The sequence below is a fragment of the Paramisgurnus dabryanus genome, chromosome 14, assembly GCF_030506205.2.
Source record: "Paramisgurnus dabryanus chromosome 14, PD_genome_1.1, whole genome shotgun sequence".
Lineage (NCBI taxonomy): Eukaryota > Metazoa > Chordata > Actinopteri > Cypriniformes > Cobitidae > Paramisgurnus > Paramisgurnus dabryanus.
This window is the reverse complement of record NC_133350.1, coordinates 18,741,213-18,751,579: the sequence shown is the minus strand read 5'-3', so window position 1 is coordinate 18,751,579 and position 10,367 is coordinate 18,741,213.

The following is a 10,367-nucleotide window of genomic DNA, read 5'->3' as shown; positions in this document are numbered from 1 at the left end:
TCACAGCGATATTCTCCCGGACCCCGCCCACCTGCTATACAATATGACCGGAAGTAAAGAGAGATCATTTTTAGGAGGGGAGGAGATTTGCATTTTTGATTAAAGATTATGAGGGCACATGAATTTTAAAAAATTAATGAAGCTCACAGATAAATCATTTGTAAAAAAAAGACCACAATATTACAAAACAAATTACAGTTTTTTATTTTACTTTCATTGCGGCTTTAAAGATATATTTATATTGCTGTTCTGATTTGATCGATAAGGACTTAGTGATAGAAAGCCGTAGTACATGAAATAGCTGTAAATATTAGCTCTGTGCGATTCAGAATAGTTATCGGCCACGTATTATTAGTGTATTTTGGCATTTATCGGTGCACCCCTAATTATTGTATTGTTATTGGAATGAAGAACAAGGGAACAATAATGACGTATTAATGAAGAATTCACAAATTTATTCGCTTAAGTCAAGTCATGACGTAAGGAATACTGTTTCCAGTTCTAAGCCTCCACTTGTTTCATCTCGGACTTGTCATCTCGGATTTTGTTATAGAGGAGTTTTTGGTAGTTTTGCATTAGGATCCGAATGTATATTAGGATGTTTTTGTATTTTCCTATAGGCATTTGAGATTGGTTGGACCCGGAAGTGGTGAATAAAGTCATTAGTGGATATTCCCAATTTTTTGTTAAAGGAATAGTCCATTTTCTTAAAAGAAAAATCCAGATAATTTACTCACCACCATGTCATCCAGAATGTTGATGTCTTTCTTTGTTCAGTCGAGAAGAAATTATGTTTTTTGAGGAAAACATTGCAGGATTTTTCTCATTTTAATGGACTTTAATAGACACCAACAATTAACACTTAACTCAACACTTAACAGTTTTTTTCAACGGAGTTTCAAAAGACTCTAAACGATCCCAAACGAGGCATAAGGGTCTTATCTAGCAAAACGATTGTCATTTTTGACAAGAAAAATAAAAAAGTATGCACTTTTAAACCACAACTTCTCGTCTAGGTCCGGTCCTGTGATGCGCAGCGTGACCTAACGTAAATGCGTAGTGACATTTGCGGACCATTGTAAACAATAAACTAACACAAAGACATTAATTAGTATCATTCCACATACAACAACGTCGGAACGGTCCTCTTTCTCCACACTTGTAAACACTGGGGCGGAGTTTCGCGTTCGTCCTCTGTGACCTCTTGACGTGATGCCGTATTGCGTGGGGTCGCGTGGTGCATCAAACATAGAATTACTTAAATGTTATGAGTTATGCGTCCTTGGATTTTTGAGAACGTATATTATAAATACTTTTTTATCCCTAGGTCAATATGACCCTATAACATAGATTACATTTCTAATCAGGACGATAGATGCCTACAGTATGGTGAAACAGACGGGAAGATATTATCTGCCTATTAGCGTTTCATTGGGTTGAAGAGTGGAGTGTAAAAATATGAATATTAAAACGGCACATCAGCATTTTTTAAAGGTCTAAAGGAAATCATTTAACATTTTATGGACTGGGAATTCTGTTAGTGGATTAATATTTCAGGAAATTTCAAGTAGCCTTTTTTTTATTGCTGTGGATTTAAAACCTCATACCATACTCTTATACTGTAATTAGCTTGAATCTATTAACTGGCATTAACTAATGACACGATCTATCGATTTATCTATATTTCACATTATATCTATATAACAGTTAACAGCAGCTGCTCAAACGGACAAACTATTTCCATAGGCCGAAAACAATTACCACTAGAAATATGGATGTAGCCACATTACATTCTCTGATACATCCAAATAAAATATCCTGTTTATCTCTCCAGCTGAGATTCATCTCATTAGACAGATATAAATCAAATGTACAGATGCACTGTTTACACTCAGATCATAAGGTTTCCATCCATTACAGACAGCCACATTGAGCAGGTGCTTGTTTACGTGACCTGAAAGCATCATCCACAGAATATTTTTTCCGTTTGAGGTTTAAATTCAGCAACAACTTTGAGAGTGGATAATGATTACTTGTCTGTGCACATGCTTGTTTTTTTGCTTGTTTGTGTATGTTGCATCTCTGTTAATGGCCCTCTTTTTATCTGGAAACAGCGGCTGTATTAATAGGATCGAAATAATGGTGGAACGGCTCAACATTGTTTGGTACACAGTTGATGACAGAACCTTTCAGGTCAGATTTTGTGCCAGATAAATACGGTGAGGGCATTTAAAAGTTTTCTTGTTCAATCACGTGATTATTGTTTCGATTTGTGTCTGAAGGAATAATAGCAACATATTTCGAATGATGATGTCTTTAAAATATGAATTTAAGCCATAATTGCTGACTGAATCGGCCAATTAGGACATTAAACGCAACAGAGAAATGAACGCTCAGTAGTAAATTGCTGATGAATGCTGTTTGCTTGCGTTGATTGATACATTGTATTGCAGCAACAGCATGGGGTTAAATCTGTGCCTGAAAAGTTTGTCTCGAAATTGCATTATGAAAGTGTTTTGCTGAGTCTGGGAGTACGAGTGCACATTAAATTTGATTTATTCAACATTTAGCCCTAAACGTTTGGCTGTGAAAAATAATTTGGCTCTAGCTGAGACTGCAGCATTTGAAAGATGAGAATAATCTTTGGCCACGTTTGTCTCTTCATTTATCTAATTAATGAAAAACTAAGTTTGGAAAAAAACTGATACTTACCTGTATTGTTAATAAACTGGATAAATCAGAATCCTAACTCATTTACAGAATATTACCAGGCATATAGTACAAACAGAAATGTGCTGCTTCTTTGACTCTTTCAGAAGCACAGCGGTGTAGCAGTGGATTTAATCAGTTAAGATCTGTGGTAAGAGAAGCCACAGGCGTGGGAATCTTTCTGATGAAAGTGCAGTGATTGTAGACGCGCACCAGCTCACCAGTGTTGAAATCATCCTCAATCCAGTAAATGTAATCTCTGCTCCTTTGGGTCATTGCACAACTGCAGGAGTGCTGAGGTGGTATCCACAACATACTTTCATGCAAAGAGGCAAACTATTCCTGATGGATTCCTCTTTTGCCATAAATTTTACAAATTCAAGTACATTATTGCTCCATTAAATCTTTGCTTTATTAACACAAAATTTGCAGAGTCAAGGAAAAACAAATGTTTTGTGTCTGGGGATGTGAAAGCAGAGCAACTCAGCGAGAGGTCTTTTGTTTTGAGTGCAAATGTTCACAGCATCGGTGTCGAAAGCAAATGTGGGTGCCCCCCAAAAAAAACTTAAGGGGGACATTTCACAAGACTTTTTTAAGATGTCAAATAAATCTTTGGTGCCCCCAGAGTACATATGTGAGATTTTAGCTCAAAATACCATATATCATTTATTATAGCATGTTGAAATTGTCACTTTGTAGGTGTGAGTAAAAATGTGTCATTTTGAGTGTGTCCTTTTCAATGCAAATGAGCTGATCTCTGCACTAAATGGCAGTGCTGTGGTTGGATAGTGCAGATTAAGGGGCGGTGTTATCCGCTTCTGACATCACAAGGGGAGCCAAGTTTTACTGACCTATTTTTTTGCATGCTTGCAGAGAATGGTTTACATAAACTAAGTTACTGGATTGATCTTTTCAACATTTTCTAGGTTGATAGAAGCACTTGGGATCCAATATAGCACTTAAACATGGAAAAAGTCAGATTTTCATGAAACTAGAATTATTTTCTTGGGTCGTTTTGCTCATCAAGAAAAAGCATCTTAATTTAAGATTTTTTTTATATTTTTACTGAAACCAAAATAAAATTCTAAGATTTTTTTCTTCTTGAAAATCATTTTTTTGCACTAAAAATAATTTATTTACACTAAATTTGTCCTCCAGCCACTTTCTTGGCTGCGATTATATTTTTTTATACCAGTAAAACTTAAACTAATTTTCAGTGTATTGAAATAAATGGTGTCTCAAAAAAGCAGAGTTGAGTAGACTTATGTTATTAAGTTTATCTTGAGAAGTACTAAATACCATTTTTTTTATATAGTAAAAAACTGAACATTTATTAAGTGCACTTAAATAAAGTGTATAGTGCACTATTTTTTTTTTACTTCGGAAGGCAAGCATCATTATTTCTATTGCTTATATTTAAGTTTAGGGATTTAAAGTCATTCGAAATCAAGCTGCAGTAATTTTTTCCACATAAAATCATCCTACATAATGTAAGGAAAATTCTGTGAAAATCTAACCTTGATATCTTTAAGAGTAAGCCAGCCATGTCAAAAGTAGAAATTAATGTGAAATCAAACTTTGATGCTATAAATCATACAGATTTTATAAACCTTGGGCCTCATTTATAAAATGCTGCGTAGAAATCATCCTACGTTTGATCTGACGATCATTTATCAAAAATGCGTACGTGTGATTCATAAAACGAACGTACGCACAGAAAACGCGCGTACCTCTTTCTTTCAGATGTGACGTCTATAAATCACAAATGATCTTGAACTTGTGCGCAGCTGAGCAGTTTCAGGGGAATCATTTATAAAGCGTACGTAGGCACAGATTTGATCAGTGTGCGTACGCATAAATCCACGGCAAAGTCCATATTCATATAAACCGTCTTTGACGTGGAAAAGTGCTTAGCGACACGTCAGGGTCTGAGTAGACGTACACACTTTTGCTTGTCTGATTGTTGCAGGTTTTTGGAAATGTAAGACGTTATTACTGGTCGAAATTGGGTTTAAACACTGGCAAGCACTCTTTTATATGTCTATGACATTAATTAGCCATCGTTTAAGGGCGGAGATCTGAAACTGCTCAGCTGCGCACAAGTTCAAGATCATTTGCAATTTATAAATTTCACAACTGAAAGAAAGGGATACGCGCGTTTTCTGCACGTACGTTTGGTTTATGAATAACACGTATGCATTTTTGTTAATTTATCGTAAGATCAAATATAGGATGGTTTCTACAAAGCATTTTATAAATGAGGCCCCAAATCTTCGCCTTTAAACGATGCCTAATTCAGTGGTTCTCAAACCCCTTGTGTACGGTGCATTCCTTCGCGGCCCCCCCAAAGAAAATTTATGACAAAAACTGTTCTAAAATTTAACTTTTTAATTAAACAAAACATATTAAGTTATACAAAGTAGTGCTGTTGGTTAGAAGCCTTGTTTTAGGTTTAATTACAGAGAATTCATGATAAATTTATGTATTTTATAAAATGACATAAAACTGGGGCCCCCCTGGCACCATCTCAAGGCCCCCCTGGGGGCCCCAAACCCCAGTTTGAGAACCACTGGCCTAATTAATGTTATAGACACAAAAAAGCATCTGTCAATATTTAAACCCTTTTCGAGCAGCAAGAATTGCTTACATTTCTTAAAAACCTGCAATATTCGGACAAGCAAAAGTGCGTAACGCGCTAAGTACTTTTCCACATCAAAGACATTTATAAATTTGGACTTTGCGGTGGGTTTTTGCGTATGCACACTTTCCGATCAAATCTGTGCGTACGCACGCTTTATAATAAGGCCCATAATCTCATGTGAATTTGTATATAGGCTATTTAACGAAGTGGTCAATATGATTTCCTACAAGGTAAATAGCAAAAAAATGGGATGATGACCATTATGACTAATAAAATCTCAACCCTAACCCCGCCGCTAATCCCAACTCTTATAGTGGCCAAAGCAGATCATACATAAACATGCAAATTTGATCATTCATACGGATACATACAAATAGCCACTTCGTAAAATACATACAAATTCCAATGAGATTATGTTTGAGACTTTGTCAAGGATTTTACAGTGTCAAATGTTTGGTAGAAAATATTCCAAATATTGAAATAATAAACACCTCTATATACAGTACTCATGTTATGTATCAGAGCAGAGACCTACAGGAAAGGCTTTTAAAAAGCATTAGCACATAAATGCCAAAATCCGAAAAACCACCCACAAAACCCAAGCAACAGCCTGACCACACCCTAAAATCACTTGCATGCCCTTAGCATCCTGATAGCATCGTATGCACGTACAAGCAAAAGCAATATGCGACTTGCAGTTACTTAAGATTAAACGGAGGCATTTATCTTATGGGCTGTTACCAACACCACTGACATAAATCTTTAACTTAGGTCTGCATTAAAAGGAATGGGATAAGCATCCATATACCATCTTTCCTCTCTTAAACTGGCCGTAATAGAATAAATACAGATATAAAGCGAATATGGGCGAGAGAGAGAGAGCAGCTGTTGAGGTGGCTCTCATAAATTGGAGTTGACGCAGCTCGAATGAATACATGCACAAAGAGAATGGAGCATAATCTCCCAGTGATTCCAATACAAGCTGCTGACACAAGCAATTTTACATCACGGACCCACACGATCGTATGATTTACACAAAAACACCAAGTCAAATTGAACCCTAACACAATCACTGCCTCGGTTTGCGCATAATCAATTGCTTGTTAACCAATAGGCCGGACAGATAGTGTCAGATATTTTAATGGCAGGTGTATACTGTAGCTCATGTCACAGGACGGGGTATTTGTAACGGTAAGATTTCGGCTTCATAACAGATTCAGGGATAATGCTCGGGTTACAACTGCACCACCCAATCAACCCCAAAGTCTATGTGATTTTCTCTCTCAGACAGCCGTGCTGTTTACACAGAGCAGTCTGTGAGGTGTAGCTATAGCAACCAGGCAGCCTCCGCCATCTCTCTCTCTCCGCCTCTTGAGAGGAAGCTTATGTGGGCTTAGCTCTAGAGGAACAGTGGCCCTTTGCAGTGAGGAAGGGAATTGCCGTGGAAAACACCGGATTGCGCCCGCACACAGAGGGGAAAAGGGGATTGCAGTGTAGGATAGACTCACATTTATGCATTTGGCTGATGCTTTATCCAAAGTGGCATATAGAGAATTCTAGCTCAGTATGTGTGTTCCCTGGGAATCGAACGCTTGACCTTTGCATTGCTAACGCATGGTTTTACCAATTGAGCTGCAGGAATGCAAACATCATTAGTCAGAGTCAATTTTGTTTTGATTCAGTAAATCTACAGGATGAAGTACAAATCATCTAAAATGCATTAGAGGGGAATTTATTAGCCCATTAACTGAACATTTATACATTTTGTTTTGTTCGTAACACATCGTTGGATATAATTTGCCTGTAGTGTAGGTCTTTTCCTGCCTGAGCCCAGGAGTGTAGGCATTTTAAAAATGGGGGGACAGCTCATATGTGATGTGACGCTTAAAGGCCAAACTAATTTTGTATGTTATGTATGTACAAAGTTAATACATTCATAGTTATATAATAAATTCTATATAGAATACCAATTGATGTTTATAGCATCCAGTGGCAGTTTTGGGCATATGTCGTTATAGCCTGACGTCCAAATATAATGTCGGGTTGACTTAAAAAAAAAAAACGTCAGCCGGTGACTCTAGAGGGCGCACGATGCGAAGCTCGTCACAAGGAGTTTGTAGTCCGTCGTTTCAAAATATGTTTTCGGTGCTTCAAGTGAACATATGTGCATCACGTGTCTTGTCAAAATAAGTACCTGCTGCACACGCGTCCACAGGGTTTAAGTGATGTTCGCGTTTGCCAGATACTCACTTAATCTCATGCGTAATCAGATTTTACTGTCAGGGGAGTGTCTTGCAAATATTTTGTGAATGTGAGCGTATCTTTGAGGCTGTTTACACTTGGCATTAACATGCGTTTTCGTCAATCGGATCACAAGTGGACGACATTAATGCCAGGTGTAAACGGTGTTCAAAACGTTTTGAGCTCGTCCACTTTCGACCACTTTCAACCACATCCAGAGGTAGTCGAAACCACTTTCGAATGGATCACTTAGGAGTTGCGGAAAGCATATGTGGTTTAATGTGTTCGAACAGCCACACGCGACCGCCTTATCTCCGCCCATTTATCTAATCTGAGGTATTAAACACAAGTTTTACATCTTTTTTGACTTCTGGCGTTAACGATGAACAGCGCTATTTTTAGCCTTTCATTGATAAAACTAAAGCGGCTGATTTCCGTAGTTTCGTTTTGAAATCGTGTGAAAGTTGCGCGATCCTATTTCATCAATTGCGCCGAAAACTCAGAGAAAGCTCTAACATATACACGTAAAAAACAATGTGCAGCATGTTTACTTGCTAAACAAGCAGCGGACTCCGACATAATATTAGTTTGCGTCCATATAAACTCATAAATACTCCCGCTCGCATTTGAATGACAGCAGAGAGACTCGCCCACTGTCCCCTCACAGTATTCAGGACAGATGCGGTCGAAAGTGAACAAAAGAGACGGATTTAAATACCAGGTGTAAACGTAATGTGTCTCTCTCGTCCACTTGTGATCCGATCGATGAAAACACATCTTAATACCAAGTGTAAACAGCCCCTTTGATCATTAACGGTTTCGACGCATGTGCAGCAGGCATTTATATTGACAAAGTACATGATGCACATAATTCACATTACGCAACAAACACAATTTTAACAAAAAAAAAACGAGCAACACACATGACACTCCAAACACTTATGTTGACGTTAAGCTGTAACATCAGGTTGAGGTCAAAACCCAACGTTTGAATTGATGTCAAGCTGTAATGTCGAATTGACATCAAAACCCAATGTCGATCTGACGTCCAGATTTAACATTGGGTTGACGTCAAAAAACAAAATCAAGTTCAGATGAGAAACCTACTCTAGCTCATGGCAAGTCGTGTTATAGTAACGAAATGTTTGATCAATTTATTTGTGCTATTGACATGATTTTCCGCTGTTTTTTTCATGCAAACAGCACGAATTTCTATAAAAAGTTTTTCGTGCCTGTCGCATGACTTTCTGTATTGTGTCAATTTATTTTTTTTCTCATTGTTTTTCCTATTTTTAATTCATTGTCGATTGGGGTTAGGGTTAGATTTGGGGTTTATGTTAGACGTAATTTTATACATTGGTTTCTTCATGTTTTTTGTCCTCTTTTAAAACTATTCTCGCCTGGAGTTGGGGTTAGAGTCAGTGTTTGGGTTAGAATGTCGCAGAAAGTGATTCTAACCCCAAGCAACAATGGTAAAAAATAGGACAAAACAATGAGAAACCATTTCTAGAAATTTGTGCTGTGTGCACGAAAAAGACATTGGTGCCCCAGGGGCACGAAAAACTGCGAAAATTTGTGTCAATAGCACAACTACATTAATCGACAATTTTGTGACTATAACACGAATTTTCATGAGATTTGGTTGGAAAAACCAATGTCAAACTGACGTCAACGCAGCAAAAAAATTACTTTCTTACTCTGTTTTTTCTTAAATCAAGATGAATTTCTTGATGTGCAAAATGACCTAAGAAAATTTTAGTTTTTAGACCAAAAATATACAATTAAAGTGAATTTGTGCTTAAAAAGGACCAAAAAAATTCCCATTGGGTAAGAAAATGTTTCTCGAATTAAGTGATTTTTTCTTAGCCCTTTGGTAGATTTTTTTGCTTGTTTGAATCACACATTTACTTAAATTGTATGTTTTTTGTCTAAAAAAAACTAGATTTATTTTCTTAAGGAAATGCATCTTAATTTAAAAAAAAAATTCATATTTGTAATGAAAACAAGACAAAAATATTAAATAAAAAAGTCATTTTTTGGCATTGAAGCTGTAACGTCTGGTTGAAGTCAGCCTGACATCCAGATGTAACGTCAGGTTGATGTCAAGCTGTAATGTCGGGTTTCTGAAATCATTTATTTATTACTTACTGCATATTGGCACCTCCTTTGCATTAACTGCCCATAAAAAGTTTTTTTTAATTAAGTTAAATATAGTTCTTATTGCTTTGAAGATTCAGTGTTTGTCATGATATTTAAACTTTTTCTTGACAAAAAAACTTTTTGGTTGTTTTATCACTCTTATGCCAACCAAAACTTAGCCAAATATTTTATTTTTCTAGCGAACCAAACTCAAGCCAGCCAAAAAGGTGCCTTTTGGTTGGCTAGACTTATGCCACAACTCAGTCGAATTGGTTTCACACAAGGCTCTAAACAAAAGAGAGGCAGAATTAAGCCAGAAATTCCCAAATGTAAGCAGATTCTGCATAGAAATTGTTGCTATCTGGGAAGCAAAGTAAACATGGTTAAGTTTATAAGTGGCAATAGTGACAGCAGTGTTTTTTGTTAGCAAGATTAATAAAAACTGAAAGTTAAGGGGAGATGTTGATTGGGCGCCAAGTTGACTAGAAGCAACAGAAGTTGTAAGCTGATGCCATCTTGCCTTGCCAACTGTCAAGCACCTCTGGGCAAACCCCTTAACCCCAAATATATTTAGAAGAGATGACTGTAGCTGTTTAGCTGCGTGACTAAATCTGACTAGACACAGTGTTTAATCAGC